Source organism: Pristiophorus japonicus, chromosome 20 (assembly GCF_044704955.1).
Source record: "Pristiophorus japonicus isolate sPriJap1 chromosome 20, sPriJap1.hap1, whole genome shotgun sequence".
Taxonomy (NCBI): Eukaryota; Metazoa; Chordata; class Chondrichthyes; family Pristiophoridae; genus Pristiophorus; species Pristiophorus japonicus.
In genome coordinates, this window is record NC_091996.1 from 80,883,222 (window position 1) to 80,908,250 (window position 25,029).

At 43.9% G+C, this 25,029-nt stretch overlaps 1 non-coding gene across 1 annotated transcript; it reads right to left on the minus strand.

Moving 5' to 3' along the window:
* Window positions 1-21,147: 21,147 nt before the first annotated feature.
* trnav-cac (transfer RNA valine (anticodon CAC)) lies at window positions 21,148-21,220 on the minus strand. Its single transcript has one exon. It is a non-coding gene; the product is annotated as a tRNA-Val (tRNA).
* Window positions 21,221-25,029: the final 3,809 nt, after the last annotated feature.

Sequence of the window (25,029 nt, forward strand, 5' to 3'; positions counted from 1 at the left end):
AGTGATGCACATCAACCCCAAACCTCGTCACCTACTCGCTAACCGCAACACGCTGCTCCCGTGAGATGGAAGCCCAGTTGCTGTTTCAAGCTTGAATGCAGGTACAAGCAGAACTCATTCAAAGAAAGTCCAAATCCCTGAGGCACCTGATTATTTGCACCGAACTCCTTCGCAAAGAGTTGAGGTTCATGTGGGGTGATTTGGGCACATCTTTCCCCACACTGCAACACTTCAAACATAACTCAACGGCTGTAAAGCACTTTGGGGCGACATGAGTTCCTGAAAGGCACTGCAGAAATGCAAGTCCTCCTTTGCAAAAGTTCGATATAATTTCAAAATTCGCGGCAGAATAATGGGCTCGGCCGGGATCTCTCGCAAATTTCAATTAACAAGCCAGAAACGAGAATCATACCCCTTGACCAACGAGTTAACTTTTTGACAAACCTGGAGATCAGGTGTAACTTTTATAAAAGCATTTTTTGTGTGTAGCTAATCTTGGCAGAAGGAGCACATGAGATCGAATCAGTGACTTTGCTTTTTCGACCTGTCTTCTGAAGCGCCGCACGGTCCCACTCCGACAGTCAATGAGCTGTTGGGACGTTAGTGTATCCAGGCTGTGGGTGGCCACCCCGAGCGCAGCAGAGGGGTTTCTGTATTAGTTCTGGGTGGGGACAGTATTTCCTCTTCTCTCTTCCTCTTGTCTCTATCCCTCTGCTTTGTTTTCTGTATTTATTCCCCGGCCTCATTTTATGTGTTTAAAAGGGAACAAAAGATGAAGTGGGCGACACTCTGGAACAATTTCTCTCACTCAAATATATCTATTTCGTGAAGTTAAATAAAGAGCAATTAAAGAATAAGGGAGAAGCCACTGTCGCCCTTTTGACAGGAGAATAAACTCGCCCATGGCTGTTCATCCACGGCAAGTTTAAACATAATCTTCCTGCACGGGATCCTTTCACGTGGAAAGCAAACGTGATAACGGCTCCACTGCGGAAACCGCTCTGACCAGAAGTACAGCAGAGGGCAGCTGACCGTGAATGCCTTCTGTGCTGATCGGGAATGTGTTGGCTCACCTTAAACAACTTCTGTCCCTCACTGACAGCTGTCAATCCTTCTCCTCCGCTGCCCTTTACACAAACGTGTCACTGATCCCCACCCACCACCCCACATCCCCATCGTGTTATCTTCCATGTTAGCACAGTGGGGCCGCGGAGACACCTACTCTCTCCCCGCGGTTAGTGAACTCAGTCAGTCTGTAAAATTAAAGGGGAACAAGTGTCCCGCAAAGGACAGGGGAAGGAAGAGAGTCTGTAAACTGGGTTTAGTTGTTTGTCAAAGGCTACCCGTCCTGTTGTGTATTTCCAGCAGTTTCCTACTTTCACAGGTGGAGATACCGGGGCTGGACCATGCTCCTAAAATACAATTGTCGAAATCTCGACCTCAGAAAAGAATGACTCCGACACTTACAGCTCCGATGGAAGTTTCCCTTTTAATTTACTTGCTCGCAAGGGGTAGGTTTCACTCAGTCAAGGGCTAAATGAAACCTCCGCAATGGTACAGCTTCACAAGATATTTATACAGTAAAACCCAAGTTCTGGCCTCTCCCTGTGTATTGCTCTGTCTCACAGTCAGTGAATACAGATAAAGAGTTAATTACTATATCCTGGTCCTGAAATGGTGTCAAGATATTTCCTTTTGTCAGGGTTATCAGAAAGCCAAACGGCCATTACTCCATGAGTCATAGGTAATGGGCTATCACCTGTCTTGTATTGTATCAGGATTATCCAATTTCCTGGTCAGTTTACCTGTTTGCTTCAAATGGATGAGGTAAAGGAAAGAGATAATGGCTAGAAGATAAGGGTGGGGTGACATGGAACTCCTGTAGTGTAGACAATAGGAGAGCACCATGGGGGGTTACTTGTCTCAGCATGACTTGTCTCCTAGCTGTCTGATAACCATCAGCCATCTAACAGCAGGTTTAGCTGTTCATAATAAGCTGGCTGCTAAAATGCAGAAAGTTCTGGAAGGGCCAGGACTCCATTTTAATCAAAAGGCACACAAATACCGTATGGTATCAGCTTAGATAAAAATACATTTCCACATTCCCCCATTTTGTCCTTCACAAGGACAACTCAATCCATTCTGATCTTGTACAGTCTCTCCATTTCCATTTCTTTTAGTTTCATTACTCACTAGGCATATTATACCTTCAGGATTTCCTATTCTGGGAGTAGTGCTTAGGAAGGGAGGCTGATGGTTATTATCATAATTGGGCTGGTACCATCCCTGGAAGGCTGTGAGTTTATACCCTGCCGACCTCCATTCTGTTTGCTCCTTTGTTTCTGGCCCCTTAGTTAGTTTTGTCCTGTTTTGCACTGTCAACCATTCTACCATTTCTGATTCGTTAAAGGGGACAGATCTCAGGGGAATACCCCCCCTGGAGTGGACAGGTACATGGGAACATATCCAGCAACTCGACAAGTTTCCTTCTTGAGCATACCTATGACTCAGTGCCATAAATACGTTTACGTGCAATTCCCTTCGGTGGTGGGTCTGTACCCCTGGTGTAATCAATAATGCGAAGTAAAACCCTGTCAAGCCCAGCACCATCAGTCCCCATAGTCCATACAGTTCTTTATTCAGTCTTCCTTTTTCTGTTCCTCTGATTCCTTCGTCCCTTCCTCCTGGTCGGGTGCCCGTTTGCAATGGGATGCGTGGATCCATGTTGGTCTTTCCTTTACCTTGATTGCAGTATTGGTCGCCAGCAGGACCTGGTATGGTCCTTCGAATCTTGGCTGTAGACTGCTTTTCCTTTTAAAAATCTTGATGTAAACGAATTCCCCTGGCTCCAGGTTATGACACTTCCCTTCCGCTGGCTTGACTTGGGCTTCCTTTACCTGTGAATGAAAGCTGGAAATACATTTGGTTAGTGCAATACAATAATTCAACATATTTTCCTCCATTTTGTGGATGTCCATCTGTTTTGCAGTAAATGGTGCTGTAAAAGGTAGTCGTTGGGGACGTCCCATAACTATCTCATGTGGTGACAAGCCTGTTGTTCTGTTGGTTGCAGATCGCATTACCATCAAAGCTAAGGGCAGCAGTTCTGTCCATTTCAGTCCAGTGTCATTGCATAGTTTTGCCAGCTTATTTTTAAACATTCCATTATATCTTTCAACAAGTCCAGCTGATTGTGGATGATAACTGCAATGAAAACGTTGATTAATCTGTAAAGCTTTACACATTTCTCTTATAACAGTTCCCGTGAAATGTGACCCGTTATCACTAGAAAGCTTAGCAGGAATTCCGAAGCGCGGTACAATTTCTTTTAACAAACATTTAGCAACAGTAGTGGCATCGGCCTTTTTACATGGAAAGGCTTCAATCCATCTAGAGAACACATCTACAATAACTAATACATACTTGGATCCCATACACACAGGTAATTCAATAAAATCCATTTGTAAATGTACAAAAGGCCCGACTGGATTTGGGTGGGAGGCAGATTCTACTTTTTCCGTCTTACCCGGATTCATTGTCTGACAGGTAACACAATTTTCACAGATTTGTTTTGCAATTGCCGAAATACCTGGTGCATACCAAGTTGCCAAAATATAATCTGCCAATCCCCCTTTGCCTGCATGTGTGAATGTATGAACACATCGGGCAATCCATGGAAGTAAGGATCTAGGGGCCACCACGCGGCCGTCATGGTGAACCCATATTCCTTCTGGATTTTTATAACATTGATCCTTCGTCCAGGTCACCACCTCCTCCGTACTGGCCTGTGTCTGAAAGGCCAGCACGTCATTAATAGTGGGTGGCGGGTCTGAGCAATTATTTTTCCTTAGTGGGAACAATGACACCTGCATCCCCCCTTTCGACAGAGCTGCTGACTTAGCTGCATTATCAGCTCTGGCATTCCCAAGTGCCACCTCATTCGACTGGCCTGTATGTGCTTGGCATTTGATAATGGCAAGTTTTAAGGGGCATTGAATGGCTCGCAGGAGATTTTCCACTTGTTCTGCATTTTTGATAGGGGTTCCTGAAGAAGTCAGGTACCCGCGAATCTTCCAAATTTGTCCATAGTCATGTGATACCCCAAAAGCATACCTGGAGTCAGTGTAGATATTAACTGTGTGTCCTTCAGCCAGAATACAGGCTCGAGTTAACGCAAACAATTCGGCTTGTTGGGCTGAAAAGGAGTCTGGAAGAGAGGCTGTTTCGACAACATTAAACTGAGTTACAATTGCATAAGCCGCTCTAGGTTGGCCCCTATCATTTCGTAAGGCTGATCCGTCAACATTGTACACTAGCTCAGGGTTACACATTGGTACATCTGTTAGATTGATACGTGGTTTAGTCACTAATTCGGTTACCATTTCACATGAATGGGGTTCGCCGTCGTCTTCCGTGGGGAGTAGAGTGGCTGGATTTAAGGTAGTGCATCTTTTGATGACAAGGTTCGGATTTGATAACAGTTCGACCTCGTATTTGGTGGTTCTTGCGGAGGTTAGGTGTTGGGTGGCACATTTAGTAAGTAAAATCTCGACAGAGTGTGGGATATATAAAATGGTCTGATGATTTAGAGTTATTGTCTGAGCCTGTTGCATAGCATAATAAGCTGCTGCCAACGAAGGAAGACATCCTGGTAGTCCGCGTGCCACTGGGTCTAGTTGGGTACTGAAATACGCTACCGGTCGCTGCCTGTCCCCATGCAACTGAGTCAAAACAGATTGTGCAAAACCCGACTTGTGATGCACAAATAAGTTGAATAGCTCAGTGTAATCTGGTAATCCCAAGGCGGGTGCTGAAGTGAGGGACTGTTTAAGGTTCTGAAAAGCATTCCGGGATACCTCATTCCAAATCAACTTCTCTGGTAGTGCGGGCATGGACATGTCTAACAGTGGTCTAACAATCTCGGAATAACTCGTAACCCATTGCCGGCAGTATCCTGTCATGCTGAGGAGGTGTTTCATTTCTCTCTTGGTTACTGGTAGTGGGGCAGAGCAGATTGCTTTTACTCGGTCTTGTGTCAATTGTCTCGTATCTCTGACCAAGTCGTGCCCTAGATACCGAACCTTTTCTGAGACAAATTGTAACTTTGCCTTTGACACCTTGTGTCCTTTCGAGGCCAGAGCTTTTAATAACACAAGGGAGTCCGTTTCGCAGGCCAATTTGGAGGGTGAGGCGAGCAATAAGTCGTCAACATACTGCACAAGTGTAGAACCTGCTGGTAAAATTACATCTTCCAGATCCCTCTTTAGGCACTGTGAGAATATGGTAGGGCTCTCGGTAAATCCCTGCGGGAGTCTTGTCCACGTATATTGGCGTCCTTTATCCGTGAAGGCAAACAGGAATTGAGACTCTGGGTGAATAGGTATTGAGAAAAATGCTGAACACAGATCAACTACTGTGTAATACGTTGATGATGCCGGAATACTGGCAAGTATAATTGCCGGGTTGGGTACCACTGGATAAGTTGGGAATACCGAATGATTCACGGCTCGTAGGTCTTGGACAAATCTCCATTTGTCACTATTGGGCTTCTGCACCGGAAAGATCGGTGTGTTACATGGACTTCTAGTTGGAACGATTACTCCCTGGGCCAGCAGGGACTTAATGACTGGCTCAATACCTTGTTCTGCGGCTGGGGACAAGGGGTATTGGGGCTTCTTGGGGAGCGGGGCGGTTGAATTGATTGCTACCTTATAGGGTTGTGCGGTAAGCATCCTCCCTACTTCATTAGCGTGTGTAGATCATAGTTGTTCTGGAACTTTAGCAAGAAGCTCTGCTGTGCTTTGTCGTACTGGGAAGCTAGTGGCTGAGAGCATCCTTTCTTCTAAGACAGCATCGAAGTATACTTTCCCATTCAACTTGACAGAATAGCCTCCCCCCTTTTCATGTTGCCCCAAAGTTCCATTACGTGTGTGCCATTCCTCTTGTACTGGGGATCCTTGCATTCTTTTAACCATCTGTCCTAAATCCTGGGGTTTATGTGTGCCTGCAACCGCAAGGGTGCAGTGTGGAACGCTCCCTTTAACCCTAAACAAGCTCTGACTGTGGGAGGATAATTCAACCCCTGCCGCTATCCCTTCGGGTCCGATAAAGATTTTTCCGATCATCAATTGATGTTTCTGGTGCAGGAATGGTTGATAAAAGATTTGTGCTGTAGCGTCTGATCCCGTTTTGTCACAATATGCTGTGCAGTGTAATGTTTCGTACCACTTGCCCAAGGTTTGAGATTTGAGGTAGTCTGTGATTAACCTTGTTACACACCAATATGAACCAACCAAATAGGATAGGGTTTTGCTTAGTGTGGGGTCCAAATTTTCCCAGGCATACAATATGGGAGTTGTGGGTTGAAGTAGTGGATATGCGCCACATTTATCTATGGGGACTCGAACCTCCAGACCAGCTGGGGAACAGAGGATCGTGGCATTCATTTTACATAACAGGTCACGTCCACACAGATTCACTGGAACCTCTTTAGACAGTAGGAATGAATGACTATCTTCGTAATCCTCTATTTGTACATTGATAGGGTTGGAGAAAAACATTTGCTGTGCGTGTCCAGATAGTCCAATCACTGAGGTTTGATTAGTGGAAGTGGGAATTCCCCTCGTATCCTCCCTTGAAAGGACCGAATAGGTGGCACCAGTATCCACTAGGAATGGGACATCCTTTCCTTGTATTCGTATTTTTACTTCAGGTTCTCCTATGGCATTTAACGAAACGACAGGCAGCTGTTTGTTCGCAGCACTCGGGTCTGGGATTGGGCGTCATTGATCATTATACGGGCAATTTGGTGGTTGGCCGAATTGCTTTTGATTCTGTGATCCAAATGGATCTTGCACAGAGAAATTAGTCTGAGGTCTAGCATGTACCTGGACTTGGGTCGCATACTGGTTGGGTTCTGAAGGGGGAGGGTGTGCTCTATTACCTGCCTGTTGAGTCCAATCATGATTTGGTTGTTGCTGTTTTGCCCGGCAAGTTCTAGCCCAGTGTCCAATCTGTCCACAATTGTGACAGGTATAATATTGTTCCTGCCCTGCACCTCCTCTCCCTCTTCCCCTGTAATACCCTCCTCTGGCTCGCCCTCTTCCTCTACCCTGGGGTGGGGCGTAGGACGGTGTCACCGGGGTGGGTGTCATTGGAGCTGCTTGTCCTACAAACATGGTGACCTTGCTTTTAGATTCTCTATTTCGCTCTTGTATGTCCTTTAACATAGATACAACCTTGGATAGCGATTCCTGTCGCCATCCGAGACAAACTAGTTTAAAGGGATCTCTGAGTTCGGGCCGTAGCCCGTTTACCACGGCGCTGATCATAGGAGCCTCTACCTCCTCCATTTTCATGCCTGAACATTGGTTCATGATCTCTCGCACTCTTTCTACATAATCCTCAACATCCTCCTCCTTTCTTTGTGTAGTTTCCATAATTTTGGACCAATTCGTTTTCCTCGGGAACACCGAATGTAAGGCTTCCCAACATCTTCCCCAGAACCCCTCTCCTGGCTTCGTGCTGGGATCTGCATCCGGAGCCTCTCGATGGGTTTTAAAATCTTTGAATTTTATCTCAAGTTCGGCAAATTTTGTGTCCTTTAACCATGCTTTCAGTAAGATTTGACCATCTAATATACTGGGTTCGTGGCACAAGATGATTACTTTTAACTGGTCTATGGCCTTTTCAATATTGGTTTTGGGGTCTGCCAATCCTTCCACAATTATTCTTAATTCACTTGGTGACCATGGTCGATAAATAGGGACCGGAGCCCCCCCCGAGAGTGGACTGGGAAAAAGTCTTACTGGGTATACTGATGATGATGGCTCCAGGGCACTGGGCTCTGGTCCACGGGTATGACTTCGTGTGCCCCCTGCAGGGCCGTCACGGTATTGATTCCCTTGTGACTGACTGAAATTTCCTGCAGCCGCACCTGTATTGTTGGGAGCGGGTGTTACCCCGTTTCCCTGTACTCCGGCCCGAGGATCGTCTCCTCCTTGGCCTGGAGCACCCCCCGGGGATCCCAACCCTCCGGAGCCCTAGGTGAGTGTGCCTTTGTCTCTTTAGCAACCATAACGGATGGGTGTTTGTTATGTCGAGGGCGATTCACCTGCTCTACCCGTTCATCCCCCTGCTTTCTCCCTCTAGTACACTGCTTGCTAACTCTTAGGCTCTTCTCGTGTCGTTCCTCAGCTTCCCTTTTCCAATCTCCAAACGCTGACCAATTCACTTTTTTTTTTTTTTTTTTCCTCTTCTACCTGGGTCTCTGTCTATAAGGCATTCTTCTAGACAGGTTATTCTCTCTAAATTGAATGAACCATCGGGTGGAAATGGCCTGTTTTCACCCTTAGTCCATTTTACCCATTCTCTTAGGTGGTCAATTGAAGACTGACCACAATTCTGGAGCATAAAATGGGCTGGGGTCCCTTTTGGTGGTGGTTTACTTGCTCCAGCCCCCATTCTGGATGATTTAAGATTTTACCACAGTTTCTGATCTCACAATCCTTTCGGCCAACCGAGTTCTCTACGCCCACTTCTCCTGGCCGTTACGTGGCCTGAAAAGGCTCTTAATTCGGGCTCAGTCTGGGTGTGTGAGATATGTTGGCACGAACCAATCGTAGTTGATCAATCAGTTACTGTTTCTTTTCTTAATCAATCCTTGTGTTTTTTTTTTCCGAATCACAATTTTCCCTAGTGACTCTTCCCGTTTCTCTAATGGCAATGACTCACAAAGGTATTGCACACAACAGTAATACAAGGACAACAAACAATATTCCCGTGAATACACAAATCATAACCTCTAAACAAATTCTCAGTCTGCGTTGTACGCCACTACAGACCGAGTCCTTAACTTATCCTAATAACAGCTGATAAAACTTAAGGTTCCGTACCCAAACTCTTTGATCGATTGCGCTCTTTTTTTTTTTAATAGTCTTATCACATAAGAACCCCTTCCGAATTAAAAACAATAAAAATCTTATCACATAAGAACCTTCGATCGATTATTAGCGCTTTCTTTTTTTCTTTTCTTTTAATAGTCTTATCACATAAGAACCCCTTCCGAATTAAAAACAATAAAAATCTTATCATATAAGAACCTGGAACCCTTTTCGATCGACTAGCGCTCCCTTACCTACTGAAACCTTCCCCGGGCTGTCTCGAGATTTTTTTCCAGAACCTGTTCTCTTCTGCTGGCGAGCTGAGAAAGAAATGGTTATAAAAAAAAAATACCTTTAACTTTTAAATGCCGAGTCTTGTAGATGCAGTACCTCAGCTGTGGACAACAGATTACATCTGCGATTCAACAGTGAAGAAACCTCTTGTGAGCAAAGGCTCACCTTGTTTGGCCACCGAAGCCTTTCACTGGAGAGGCACTATGCCTGTATCCGTTTTACTCACAGAACAGAGAGTATGCATCTCGGTGGAACCTCCAATAACTGTCGAAATCTCGACCTCAGAAAAGAATGACTCCGACACTTACAGCTCCGATGGAAGTTTCCCTTTTAATTTACTTGCTCGCAAGGGGTAGGTTTCACTCAGTCAAGGGCTAAATGAAACCTCCGCAATGGTACAGCTTCACAAGATATTTATACAGTAAAACCCAAGTTCTGGCCTCTCCCTGTGTATTGCTCTGTCTCACAGTCAGTGAATACAGATAAAGAGTTAATTACTATATCCTGGTACTGAAATGGTCTCGAGATATTTCCTTTTGTCAGGGTTATCAGAAAGCCAAACGGCCATTACTCCATGAGTCATAGGTAATGGGCTATCACCTGTCTTGTATTGTATCAGGATTATCCAATTTCCTGGTCAGTTTACCTGTTTGCTTCAAATGGATGAGGTAAAGGAAAGAGATAATGGCTAGAAGATAAGGGTGGGGTGACATGGAACTCCTGTAGTGTAGACAATAGGAGAGCACCATGGGGGGTTACTTGTCTCAGCATGACTTGTCTCCTAGCTGTCTGATAACCATCAGCCATCTAACAGCAGGTTTAGCTGTTCATAATAAGCTGGCTGCTAAAATGCAGAAAGTTCTGGAAGGGCCAGGACTCCATTTTAATCAAAAGGCACACAAATACCGTATGGTATCAGCTTAGATAAAAATACATTTCCACACAATGAGGTCGGGATAAAAGCTCCTCACGTACTCAGGGCAAAATAAATGATTGAAGATCTACAATGGATTAATTAATGATGCATAAATTAATGATTTTTTTTTCACATGAGATACATGTAACTCTTTCTTATAAGATTTTAATTTTGATGGAAGTGCAATTTCCCTGGCCGGAAATCGACCCAGGGCCGCGGTGGTGAGAGCGCCGAATCCTAATCACTGGACCACCAGGGAACGCTGCATTGCTGCATCGCTGCATCGTAATGCTTGGTGTCATTATTGTCCTTTTCAATCCACTTGTTTCACATCGAAACACATTGTAACAGTGATCTGAATTTAACGCCACGTGATTCTTTGAAATCACCTTTAAATGATTGGGTAAAACCACTCCTTATACCACCGAAAAACAGCTTCGATTCCAGGTCAGGGCGGTAACTTTTGTAACAGCGTTTCGAAATTCAAAACCTTATAAAATTGACGACATGCAGCAAATGTGAAAAAATAAGAATTCATTTAATCACCATTAATTAACCGATAGCATTTTTCAGAATGAAAGAAATAATAATATAGTTACTGAGGGACAGTGGTATCTTCAATCATTCAATTTCTCTTTACATGTGATGAACTTTTATCCCTATCTCATTTACACGCTGTATTTTATGAGAAAAGTTTAAAATTATAAGTGTTTATGACTCAGTTGTAAAACCATTGATTGTGTGTGTGCCTAGTCTTGATAGGAGGAGCACTTGAGACCGAAGTTCCAGTTCTATATGTGTTTCAACAGAATCAATTTCCACCAGTTTCTTGAAACCCAAGAACTTCATTTACTTCAATCCTTCCCAAACTGTTGACTGTAGAAACTCAGAATCTGAGCAAAGCCATAACGATAGCCCAGGCAATTTTCACCAGTTTCTTAAACACAATAACATAATTTATTTCTGGTGGACTGGATTGAGGAACATTCTCCATGTAAAAAATTGTTAGCAGTTTACTTGAGCTGAATGCTCATAAAAGTATTGGAGTGGGAACTCAGTGGATAACAGCACAGCTGGCAATGTTTGCGGAATATATTCGTGCAGCCAAAATGCACAATGACAACCTGGAACTGTGCGGCACCGAATCCTCGGGGAAAAAAAATTAAAGGCTTCAAACCTTTCAGTTAATAGCCAAACCCTCGAACACTAACCCGTTGCGCCACAGAGACTGATGGAACTGCATGTTGCAAGACATCCCAAACCAGGGTGTCAGTCAGTTAAAGCTTCAGATTGCTCCGACCGGGATGGAACTTGTCCACTCTCAGTTGTACTTTTCCCAAATAAAGGGTGGGACATTCATTGTGGATGTGTGGAAGCAGTCTGGTCCCGCACACTGCAAACACTTCCATGTCACCACCAACCAGCTCTCCCGCAACCGGTGTGATCTACCTTCCAGCCTTCCGGTGCCTTGTCTGTGACGAAGTATTCTGACTGTCCCGAAGCCGGTATTAGGTTTTAATTCCTTTTCAGCTCCTGACTGCGGATATTCCTGTGATTAAACGGGAACAAAATGCTTACAGGGACAGTTGGATTCACCGTTTCTTTGCTCAGTGAAATTTCAAAGATTGAAAGCGACGCACATCAACCCCAAAACTCGTTACCTCCTCGCTAACCGCTACACGCTGCTCCCGTGAGATGGAAGCCCAGTTGCTGTTTCAAGCTTGAATGCAGGTACAAGCAGAACGCATTCAAAGAAAGTCCAAGTCCCTGAGGCACCTGATTATTTGCACCGAACTCCTTCGCAAAGAGTTGAGGTTCGTGTGGGATGATTTGGGCACATCTTTCTCCACACTACAACACTTCAAACAGAACTCAACGGCTGTAAAGCGGTTTGGGGCGTCATGAGTTCCTGAAAGGCACTGCAGAAATGCAAGTCCTTCTTTGCAAAATTTCTACGCAATTTCAAAATTCGCGCCAAAGCGCACAATCGCCCATGATCTCTTGCAAATTTCAATTAACAACCACACAGTGAGAATCATACCCTGGACCAAGGAGCTGACTGTTTGACAAACGTGGAGATAAGGTGTAACCATTATAAAAGCAAATTTTTGTGTGTAACCCTTTTTGATTCGAGAAGCACATGGGACTGAATCAGTCACTTTGCTTTTTTGACCTGTCTTCTGAAGCGCCGCACGGTCCCACTCCGACAGTCAATGAGCTGTTGGGATGTTAGTGTATCCAGGCTGTGGGTGGCCACCCCGAGCGCAGCAGAGGGGTTTCTGCATTAGTTCTGGGTGGGGACAGTATTTCCCCTTCTCTCTTCCTCTTTTCTGTATCCCTCTGTGCTGATCGGGAATGTGTTGGCTCACCTTAAACAACTTCTGTCCCTCACTGACAGCTGTCAATCCTTCTCCTCCGCTGCCCTTCACACAAACATGTCACTGATCCCCACCCACCACCCCACATCCCCATCGTGTTATCTTCCATGTTAGCACAGTGGGGCCGCGGAGGCACCTACTCTCTCCCCGCGGTTAGTGAACTCAGTCGGTCTGTAAAATGAAAGGGGAACAAGTGTCCCGCAAAAGCAGGGGAAGGAAGAGAGTCTGTAACCTCGGTTTAATTGTTTGTCAAAGGCTACCCGTCCTGTTGTGTATTTCCAGCAGTTTCCTACTTTCACAGGTGGAGATACCGGGGCTGGACCATGCTCCTAAAATACAATGAGGTCGGGATAAAAGTTCCTCACGTACTCAGGGCAAAATAAACGATTGAAGTTCTACAATGGATTAATTAATTATGTTTAAATCAATGAATCTTTTTTTCCACATGAGATGCATGTAACTCTTTCTTATAAGGTTTTAAGGACTCGAAGTGCAATTTCCCTGGCCGGAAATCGACCCAGGGCCGCGGTGGTGAGAGCGCCGAATCCTAATCACTGGACCACCAGGGAACGCTGCATTGCTGCATCGCTGCATCGTAATGCTTGATGTCATTATTGTCCTTTTTAATCCACTTGTTTCACACCGAAACACATTGTAACCGTGATCTGAATTTAACGCCACGTGATTCTTTGAAATCACCTTTAAATGATTGGGTAAAACCATTCCTTATACCACCGAAAATCAGCTTCGATTCCAGGTCAGGACGGTAACTTTTGTAACACCGTTTTTAAATTCAAAACCTTATAAAATTGACGACATGCAGCGAACGTGAAAAGTAAAAATTCATTTAATCACCGTTAATTAACTGATAACCTTTTTCAGATAAAATAAATAATAATATAGTTACTGAGGGACAGTGGTATCTTCAAATATTCATTTTCTTTACATGTGATGAACTTTTATCCCGATCTCATTTACAGACTGTATTTTATGAGAATGGTTTAAAATTGTAAGTGTTTATGACTCAGTTGTAAAACCATTGATTGTGTGTGTGCCTATTCTTGATAGGAGGAGCACTTGAGACCGAAGTTCCAGTTCTATATCTGGATCAATAGAATCAATTTCCACCAGTTTCTTTAAACCCAATAACATAATTTATTTCTCGTGGGCTGGATGGAGAAATATGATCCATGTAAAAAATTGTTATCGTTTTACTTGAGCTGAATGTTCATAAAAGTATTGGAGTGGGAACTCACTGGATAACAGCACAACTGGCAATGTTTGCAGAATATATTCGTGCAGCCAAAACACACAATGACAACCTGGAACTGTGCGGCACCGAATCCTCGGGGAAAAACAGTTAAAAGCATAGTTCCTCGGTGGGCTCGAACCACCAACCTTTTAGTTAATAGCCAAACGTACTAACCCATTGTGCCATAGAGACTGATGGATGGATATGTTGCAAGATATCCCAAACCAGGGTGTCAGTCAGTTAAAGCTTCAGATTGCTCCGACCGGGATGGAACTTGTCCACTCTCAGTTGTAGTTTTCCCAAATAAAGGGAGGGACATTCATTGTGGATGTGTGGAAGCAGTCTGGTCCCACACACTGCAGACACTTCCATGTCACCGCCAACCAGCTCTCCCACAATCGGTGTGATCTACCTTCCAGCCTTAGAAACATAGAAACATAGCAAACAGGTGCAGAAGTAGGCCATTCGGCCATTCAATAGATCATGGCTGATCATTGCTTCAGTACCCCTTTCCTGCTTTCTCTCCATAACCTTTGATTCCCTGAACCATAAGGCCCATATCTTAATCCCTCTTGAATACATCCAATGAACTGGCATCAACAACTCTCTGCGGCAGGGAATTCCACAGGTCAACAACTCTCTGAGTGAAGAGGTTTCTCCTCATCTCAGTCCTAAATGGCTTACCCCTTATCCTAAGACTATGTCCCCTGGTTCTGGACTTCCCCAACATCGAGAACATTCTCCCCTCATCTAACCTGTCCAGTCCCGTCAGAATCGTATATGTTTCTGTGAAATCTCCTCTCATCCTTCTAAACGCCATTGAATAAAGGCCCAGCTGATGTAGTCTCTCCTCCTATGACAGCCAAGCCATCCCTGGAATCAGTCTGGTGAACCTTTGCTGCACTCCCTCAATAGCAAGAACGTCCTTCCTCAGAATAGGAGACCAAAACTGAACACAATATTCCAGGTGAGGCCTCACTAAGGCCCTTTACAACTGCAGTAAGACCTCCCTGCTCGTATATTCAAATCCCCTAGCTATGAAGGCCAACATACCATTTGCCTTCTTTACCGCCTGCTGTACCTGCGTGCCCACTTTCAGTGACTGGTGAGCCATGACACCCAGGTCTTGTTGCACATCTCCTTTTTCTAGACTGCCGCCATTCTGATCATATTCTGCCTTCGTGTTTTTGCCCCCAAAATGGATAACCTCGCATTTATTCACATTATACTGCATCTGCCATGTATTTGCCCACTCACCTAATCTGTCCAAGTTACCCTGCAGCCTCTTAGCGTCCTCCTCACAGCTCACACCGCCACCCAGTTGAGTGTCATCCGCAAACTTTGAGATATGAAACCCTATTCCTTCATCCAAATCGTTAATGTATATTGTAAAGAGCTGGGGTCCCAGCACTGAGCCCTGTGGCACCCCACTAGTAACTGCCTGCCATTCTAAAAAGGACCTGTTTATCACGACTCTCTGCTTCCTGTCTGCCAACCAGTTCTCGATCCACGTCAGTACATTACCCCCAATACCATGTGCTTTAATTTTGTACACCAATCTCTTGTGCGGGACTTTGTTAAAAGCCTTTTGAAAGTCCAAATACACCACATCCACTGGTTCTCCATTGTCCACTCGACGAGTTGCATCCTCAAAAAATTCCAGAAGATTCGTCAAGCATGATTTCCCTTTCACAAATCCATGCTGACTCGGTCCGATCCTGTCACTGCTTTCCAAATGCGCTGCTATATCATCCTTAATGATTGATTCCAACATGTTCCCCACTTCTGATGTCAGGCTAACCAGTCTATAATTACCCGCTTTCTCTCTCCCTCCCTTTTTAAAAGGTGTCTTGTCTGTGATGAAGTATTCTGATTGTCCCGAAGCCGGTATTAGGTTTTAATTCCTTTTCAGCTCCTGACTGCGGATATTCCTGTGATTAAACGGGAACAAAATGCTTACAGGGACAGTTGAATTCACCATTTCTTTGCTTGGTGAAATTTCAAAGATTGAAAGTGATGCACATCAACCCCAAACCTCGTCACCTACTCACTAACCGCTACACGCTGCTCCCGTGAGATGGAAGCCCAGTTGCTGTTTCAAGCTTGAATGCAGGTACAAGCAGAACTCATTCAAAGAAAGTCCAAGTCCCTGAGGCACCTGATTATTTGCACCAAACTCCTTCGCAAAGAGTTGAGGTTCGTGTGGGGTGATTTGGGCACATCTTTCCCCAAACTACAACACTTCAAACATAACTCAACGGCTGTAAAGCACTTTGGGGTATCATGAGTTCCTGAAAGGCGCTGCAGAAATGCAAGTCCTTCTTTGCAAAAGTTCTCGGCAATTTCAAAATTTGCGAGCAATATAAGGGCTCCACTGAGAACCCTCGCAAATTTCAATTAACAATCCCGAAGCGAAAATCACAGCCCTTGATCAACGAGCCAACTGTTCGACAAAGGTGGAGATAAGGTGCAACCATTATAAAAGCATTTTTTTGTGTGCTGCTATTAAGAACATAAGAACTTAAGAACTAGGAGCAGGAGTAGGCCATATGGCCCCTCGAGCCTGCTCCGCCATTTAATATGATCATGGCTGATCCGATCATGGACTCAAGTCCACCTCCCTGCCCGTTCCCCATAAGCCTTATTCCCTTATCAGTGAAGAAGCTATCTCTATCTTAAATTTATTAAATGTCGTGGCTTTCTCAGCTCTCTGAGGCAGCGAGTTCCACAGATTTACAACCCTCTGAGAGAAGAAATTCCTCCTCATCTCAGATTTAAATGGGCGGCCCCTTATTCTGAGATCATGCCCCCTAGTTCTAGTCTCCCCTATCAGTGGAACCATTCTCTCTTCATCCACCCTGTCAAGTTCCCTCATTACCTTATACGTTTCGATAAGATCACCTCTCATTCTTCTGAATTCCAATGAGTAGAGGCCCAACCTACTCAACCTTTTCTCATAAGTCAACCCCTCATCTCCGGAGTCAACCCAGTGAACCTTCTCTGAACTGCCTCCAAAGCAAGTATATCGTTTGGTAAATATTGTAAGTGTTTGTGATCCTCACCCAATTGCCAGACGGACGGTTTGAATCGCCTCCACCTTAAAAAAGTTCTAGGTCGGGAATTATTATTCAGAGTGTAAATTAAATGAGTCACGGAAAGGGATGCTTCAGTGATAAATCGTAGTATATTTATTTGGTCCAACATTCACTGGCTAAAACATGCACTGCTAAACAAAATCACTGTCTCTGTGGAGAATAAAATCCCGGTTACAAACAACATACATACAGTACAGAAATGAGACCTAGTAACACGCAGTAATTCCCTGGTGGATTCTAACCCCATCCCTACCAATGAATTACCCTCCCCAGAATAGCCCTGAAAAGCTTCCACTTCTGAGAAAACCCTGAGCCCTTACCCAGCTGGCCTGGGATATCTGGTGACTGGCTTGGGACACTCGCGACCATGTTCACCACCACCGCAGCCCGTTTCCTTGCTCAGCTCAGCTGTGGGAAGTCACTGCCTGGTCTTCAGTCTCAGTGGCTTCTTCTGCAGTACTGCGGCCCCTTCCTCTGGTACATCGATCGGTGGAGCGAGAGCGAGAGGGAGAGGGGGCTCTCTCTAGACACAAGCTGCAAGCTGCAAGCTCCAAGCTTCACACCAAGCTCCAAGCTCAAAATAAAGTGGAAAGGACCCTGTCTTTCTGGGAGTCTTGCTACCCCTATTTTTCCCGCCAATCTTTAAAACCCCTTTGTTTCTAAGCACGGGTACTTAGTCAGTGATGGGCCATCCCTCCCATGCATTGGGCTGATGGCCCTTAGTCTGGGCATCTCTCTGAGCCTTTGTGTTGGGAAAGACCCAGCTCCTCCTTGGCTGGCCAGGCTGGTGGGTTCATTGTTCTGTGTCTCCTTCTGAGATGGAGGTGAGAAGTGCTTTTACAAATTAGAGTGGCTTTGTCAGTGGCCCCCCTTCCTGGCCGACAGCTCTTTTGTCAATGGATGACTGACAGCTCTTTTGTCCCAGCTTACTTCCATGCGGTCTCTGGAGTTTTAACAAAACCAGCTTTTTCACATATCTGCGCAGGGTGTTCCCAGCACAGGGAAAATAGCCTCAGAAAAATAAAATCCACAAAATATTCTCGACTGAGTCCATTCTTTAAACAGAAACTTTGCGATCTCTTCATTCTGCTCTGCTAATTATCGATCTTGCCACGTAAAAAGTGCATTGGCATTGCAATGCATTAATGTAAAATTAATAAAAAGAAAATGCAACGTTTTGTCGAGTGCAAAACATGCAGTGCCTGCATTTCAAAAAGCATTGCTTTTATTCATCCTGCGGAATGCATATTGCACAGATAATCTCAGCACACATTGTGCAGGCAAAGGCAGCATTAGACAACGAAGTGATTTGTACTCCGCTGATTTGTAGCAGATAACTGACGGTTGAGCACACAATTTGACAACTAGACTTGCAGATCAAGCATCAATGAAAAAGGTAACAAAACTGCCCACCAGCACCAGGTGTCTTTCACTTGTTTGTCCCAAATTTTCAGCAGCTGGGACAACAAGAATTTAGGTTTTACTGAGTTTTGAACTCAGATCACTAGATTTAAAGTCAAGAGGGCTCACCATTACACCATGGAACCAACTATGCCAAAACTTTTGAAACATACTTTGTCACAGACAAGGCAACAGAAGGCTGGAAGGTCGATCACACCGGTTGTGGGAGAGCTGGTTGGTGGTGACATGGAAGTGTTTGCAGTGTGCGGGACCAGACTGCTTCCACACATCCACAATGAATGTCCCACCCTTTACTTGGGAAAAGTACAACTGAGAGTGGACAAGTTCCATCCCGGTCGGAGCAATCTGAAGCTTTAACTGACTGACACCCTGGTTTTGCATGTCTTGCAGTGTGTATCTGTGGCGCAATGGTTTAGCGCATTCGGCTGGTAACTGAAAGGTGGGTAATCCAAACCCATCTCCGAGCGAAGCCTTTTAATGTTTTTCCCCGAGGATTCGGTGCCACACAGTTCCGGGTTGTCATTGTGCATTTTGGCTGCATGAATATATTCCGCAAACATTGCAAGCTGTGCTGTTATCCAGTGAGTTACCACTCCAATAATTTTATGAACATTCAGCTCAAGTAAAACGAAAATAATTTTTTACATGGATCATGTTCCTCCATCCAGTCCAATCAAAATAAATTATGTTATTGTGTTTAAAGGAACTGGTGAAAATTGATTCTATTGATACATATATCGAACTGGAACTTCGGTCTCAAGTGCTCCTCCTATCAAGAATAGACACACACACAATCAATGGTTTTACAACTGAGTCATAAACACTTACAATTTCTCATACAGCATGGAAATGAGATAGGGATAAAAATTCATCACATGTAAAGAGAAAATGAATGATTAAAGATACTACTGTCCCTCAGTAACTATATTATTATTTATTTCATCCTGAAAAAGGTTATCGGTTATTTAACTGTGATTAAATAAATTCTTATTTTTTCATATTAGCTGCATGTCGTCAATTTTATCAGGTTTTGAATTGAAAAAAGCTGTTCCAAAAGTTACCACCCTGACCTGGAATCGAAGCTGTTTTTCGGTGGTATAAGGAGTGGTTTTACCCAATCATTTAAAGGTGATTTCAAAGAATCACGTGAAGTTAAATTCAGATCACGGTTACAATGTGTTTCGGTGTGAAACAAGTGGATTGAAAAGGACAATAATGACATCAAGCATTGCGATGCAGCGATGCAGCAATGCAGCGTTCCCTGGTGGTCCAGTGATTAGGATTCGGCGCTCTCACCACCGAATTTCCGGCCAGGGATATTACACTTCCATCAAAATTAAAACCTTATAAGAAAGAGTTACATGCATATCATGGAGAAAAAAGATTCATTGATTTAAACATCATTAATTAATCCATTGTAGAACTTCAATCATTTATTTTGCCCTGAGTCCGTGAGGAACTTTTATCCCGACCTCATTGTATTTTAGGAGCATGGTCCAGCCCCGGTATCTCCACCTGTGAAAGTAGGAAACTGCTGGAAATACACAACAGGACGGGTAACCTTTGACAAACAATTAAACCGAGGTTACAGACTCTCTTCCTTCCCCTGCCCTTTGCGGGACACTTGTTCCCCTTTAATTTTACAGACTGACTGAGTTCACTAACCGCGGGGAGAGAGTAGGTGTCTCCGCGGCCCCACTGTGCTAACATGGAAGATAACACGATGGGGATGTGGGGTGGTGGGTGGGGATCAGTGACATGTTGGTGTAAAGGGCAGTGGAGGAGAAGGATTGACAGCTGCCAGTGAGGGACAGAAGTTGTTTAAGGTGAGCCAACACATTCCCGATCAGCACAGAAGGCATTCACTGGTCAGCTGCCCTCTGCTGTACTTCTGGTCAGAGCGGTTTCCGCAGTGGAGCCATTATCACATTTGCTTTCCACGTGAAAGGATCCCGTGCAGAAAGATTATGTTTAAACTTGCTGTGGATGAACAGCCATGGGCGAGTTTATTCTCCTGTCAAAAGGGCGACAGTGGCTTCTCCCTTATTCTTTAATTGCCCTTTATTTCACTTCACTAAATAGATATATTTGAGTGAGAGAAATTGTTCCAGAGTGTCGCCCACTTCATCTTTTGTTCCCTTTTAAACACATAAAATGAGGCGGGGGGAATAAATACAGAAAACAAAGCCGAGGGATACAGACAAGAGGAAGAGAGAAGGGGAAATACTGTCCCCACCCAGAACTAATACAGAAACCCCTCTGCTGCGCTCGGGGTGGCCACCCACAGCCTGGATACACTAACGTCCCAACAGCTCATTGACTGTCGGAGTGGGACCGTGCGGCGCTTCAGAAGACAGGTCGAAAAAGCAAAGTCACTGATTCAGTCCCATGTGCTTCTCTGACTGACACCGGGGAAACGGTGAGACAGATTTTGGAGCATAGGTCTGGTTATTGTGAAACAGCAAAGAAAATATGAAGCCTGGAATTAAATTATTGAATGTGTATCCTGCTCGTTTAGTGGTTAGGCATTCACAGAGGGAGCCCGAGTTCGGAAAGTAACTTTTTAATTCAAATTTTTTTCAAATAATTACATGCAATTAATTAAACTCCGTGGGAGGTGGGGTGATTAAAACATCACCGATCGGAAAGGAATTGCCCGCGGGAAGCCTCCAACTGGAATTTTTGGGCCAATATTCCCACCCGGATTGTTTTGCAGACTTACAGTCAATACTTCAATAACTGAACTGTAATAATTTCAGGAGCTTTCATCATAGATGATATTTTACACCCTATCTGACTTAACACACTCTGAATTTTTGAAATTGGTTTAAAATGTTCATTGCTCAGAAGACAAGAAACCTGGGGTACTTTTTTCAATTTATTTCACAGCAAATATATTCTAAAATGATGTTTCTGCCTGGGCTCAAACCAGGGACTTTTCATGTGTGAGAGGAACGTGATAACCACTACACTACAGAAACCACTGCTGAACTTAGTGCCCAGAGAGAAGTGTTAAGCCAGAAGGTGTAATTCTGAATCCCTTTCTGTGAAAAAATCTTTTCACAAACATTTCTCTGACTGAAGCTGCACAAGTCAAAAATGTTCCTTTCAAAGTTATCAAACTCCCAAATTAACGCACCCCCCGAATCTTCTGAATCAGAAAGCTCTAGTTGTGCCGACTCAATCCATAAATCTGACTTTACTCACCCTGTATTTTAGGAGATTGGTTTAAAATGTTCATTGCTCATAAGACACGGAACCTGGGGCTACTTTTGTTCAATGTATTTCACAGAAAATATATTCTAAAATAAAGCACGCGCCCAGGATCAAACCGGGGACATTTCATTTGGGAGGTGAATATGATCACGGCTACACTACGGACACCTTTCCATAACCCAGCCCCCGGTTTGTCATTTGCACCACAATTAAACCCAATGAGATCAGGATAAAAGTTCCTCACATGCTCATGACAAAATAAATGGTTAAAGATTTACAAAATAATTTATGTCTTAATTAATGATGTTCAAGTCAATGATTCTTATTTTTTATACATGATTTGCATATAGATCTGTAAAATAAATGAACTCTTTTTTTTAATCAGGTTTTGAATTAAAAGTACAACTTCCCAGGGTGGGAATTGAACCTTAGACTTAACGTTGAGAGCATAGAATCCTTACCACTCAACAACCAGGGACCGATATAACGTTTTCTTGCTGCATCGTTATAGTTCATGACATTACTGTCATTTTCAGTTCACTTGATTCACACCGAAACAGATTGTAAGTGTTGTATATGCATGCCTGTTTACTGTGTGATGTCTGTAACACTGCTATGCAACACTGAATGTACTCTTACACTCTACACATCTTCCCTTCACCAGAGGATGCTGCTGCTTGAGACCGAAAGGTTACCTGCAACCCAGTATATAAAGGAGCTCACAGCTTGGTGTCCTCACTCGAGGAGCTTCAAATAAAGGACTACAGGTCTACACAGTTTAAGTATCATACCCTGCCTCGTGGAGTCATTACGAAAGATGCCTACATACACTACAATAAACATGATCTTAAATTCACGCCACTTGAGATCACATTCAAATGATTTACTAAATCCACCCCTTGTACCACCGCAACACAGGTTCGATTCTTGGTCAGGGAGATAATATTTACAACACAGTTTTCAAACTAATAGCCCTATATAAATGTCAACATGCAGCTAATGTGAAAAAATGAATTCATTTAATCACGTTCAATTAACCGATAACTTTCTTTTGCAGAATTAAATAAATGATAATATGGTTACTGAGGGATAGTGGTACATAAGAACAGAAGAACATAAGTATTAGGAACAGGAGTCGGCCATCTAGCCCCTCGAGCCTGCTCCGCCATTCAACAAGATCATGGCTGATCTGGCCGTGGACTCAGCTCCACTTATCCGCCCGCTCCTCATAACCCTTAATTCCCTTATTGGTTAAAAATCTATCTATCTGTGACTTGAATACATTCAATGCGCTAGCCTCAACTGCTTCCTTGGGCAGAGAATTTCACAGATTCACAACCCTCTGGGAGAAGGAATTCCTTCTCAACTCGGTTTTAAATTGGCTCCCCCGTATTTTGAGTCTGTGCCCCCTAGTTCTAGTCTCCCAGACCAGTGGAAACAATCTCGCCGCCTCTATCATGTTATCCCTTTCAATATTTTAAATGTTTCTACAAGATCACCCCTCATCCTTCTGAACTCCAACGAGTAAAGACCCAGTCTATTCAATCTATCATCATAAGGTAACCCCCTCATCTCGGGAATCAGCCTAGTGAATCGTTCTCTGTACCCCCTCCAAAGCTAGTATATCCTTCCTTAAGTCAGGTGACCAAAACTGCACGCAGTGCTCCAGGTGCGGCATCACCAATACCCTACACAGTTGCAGCAGGACCTCCCTGCTTTTGTACTCCATGTCTCTTGCAATGAAGGCCAACATTCCATTCGCCTTCCTGATTACCTGTTGCACCTCCAAACTAACTTTTTGGGATTCATGCACAAGGACCCCCAGGTCCCTCTGCACCGCAGCATGTTGCAATTTCTCCCCATTCAAATAATATTCCCTTTTACTGTTTTTTTTCCTAAGGTGGATGACCTCACACTTTGCGACATTGTATTCCATCTGCCAAACCTTAGCCCATTCATTTAACCTATCTAAATCTCTTTGCAGCCTCTCTGTGTCCTCTACACAACCTGCTTTCCCACTAATCTTTGTGTCTTCTGCAAATTTTGTTGCACTACACTCTGTCCCCTCTTCCTAGGTCATCTATGTATATTGTAAACAGTTGTGGTCCCAGCACCGATCCCTGTGGCATACCACTAACCACTGATTTCCAACCCAAAAAGGGCCCATTTATCCCGACTCTCTGCTTTCTGTCAGCCAGTCAATTCTCTATCCATGCCAGTACATTTCCACTGACTCCGCGTACCTTTATCATCTGCAGTAACCTTTTGTGTGGCACCTTATCGAATGCCTTTTGGAAATCTAAATACACCACATCCATCGGTACACCTCTATCCACCATGCTCGTTATATCCTCAAAGAATTCCAGTAAATTAGTTAAACATGATTTCCCCTTCATGAATCCATGCTGCGTCTGCTTGATTGCACTATTCCTATCTAGATGTCCCGCTATTTCGTCCTTCATGATAGTTTCAAGCATTTTCCCTACTACAGATGTTAAACTAACCAGCCTATCGTTACCTGCCTTTTGTCTGCCCCCTTTTTTAAACAGAGGCGTTACATTAGCTGCTTTCCAATCCGCTGGTACCTCTCCAGAGTCCAGAAAATTTTGGTAGATTGTAACGAATGGATCTGCTATAACTTTCGCCATCTCTTTTAATACCCTGGCATTTCATCAGGACCAGGGGACTTGTCTACCTTGAGTCCCATTAGCCTGTCCAGCACTACCCCTCTAGTGATAGTGATTGTTTCAAGATCTTCCCTTCCCACATTCCTGTGACCAGCAATTTCTGGCATGGTTTCTGTGTCTTCCATTGTGAAGACCGAAGCAAAATAATTGTTTAAGGTCTCAGCCATTTCCACATTTCCCATTATTAAATCCCCCTTCTCATCTTCTAAGGGACCAACATTTACTTTCGTCACTCTTTTCCGTTTTATATATCGGTAAAAGCTTTTACTATCCGTTTTTATGATTTGCGCAAGTTTACCTTCGTAATCTAATTTTCCTTTCTTCATTGCTTTCTTAGTCATTCTTTGCTGTCGTTTAAAATTTTCCCAATCTTCTATTTTCTCACTAACCTTGGCCACCTTATACGCATTGGTTTTTAATTTGATACTCTCCTTTATTTCCTTGGTTATCCCCGGCTGGTTATCTCTTCTCTTACCGCCCTTCCATTTCACTGGAATATATTTTTGTTGAGCACTATGAAAGAGCTCCTTAAAAGTCCTCCACTGTTCCTCAATTGTGCCACCGTTTAATCTGTGTTTCCAGTCTACTTTAGCCAACTCTGCCCTCATCCCACTGTAGTCCCCTTTGTTTAGACACTACTTCCTCACCCTCAATCTGTATTACAAATTCAACCATACTGTGATCACTTATTCCGAGAGGATCTTTTACTAGCTTCAATCATCAATTTTCTCTTTACATGTGATGAACTTTTATCCCAACTCATTTACACACTGTATTTTAGGAGAATGGTTTAAAATTTTAAGTGCTTATTGTCATGTATTCAACCAACATTGTAACCCATATATAATCTGACCTCAGTTGTACACTGTGAGAACAATGACCACTAG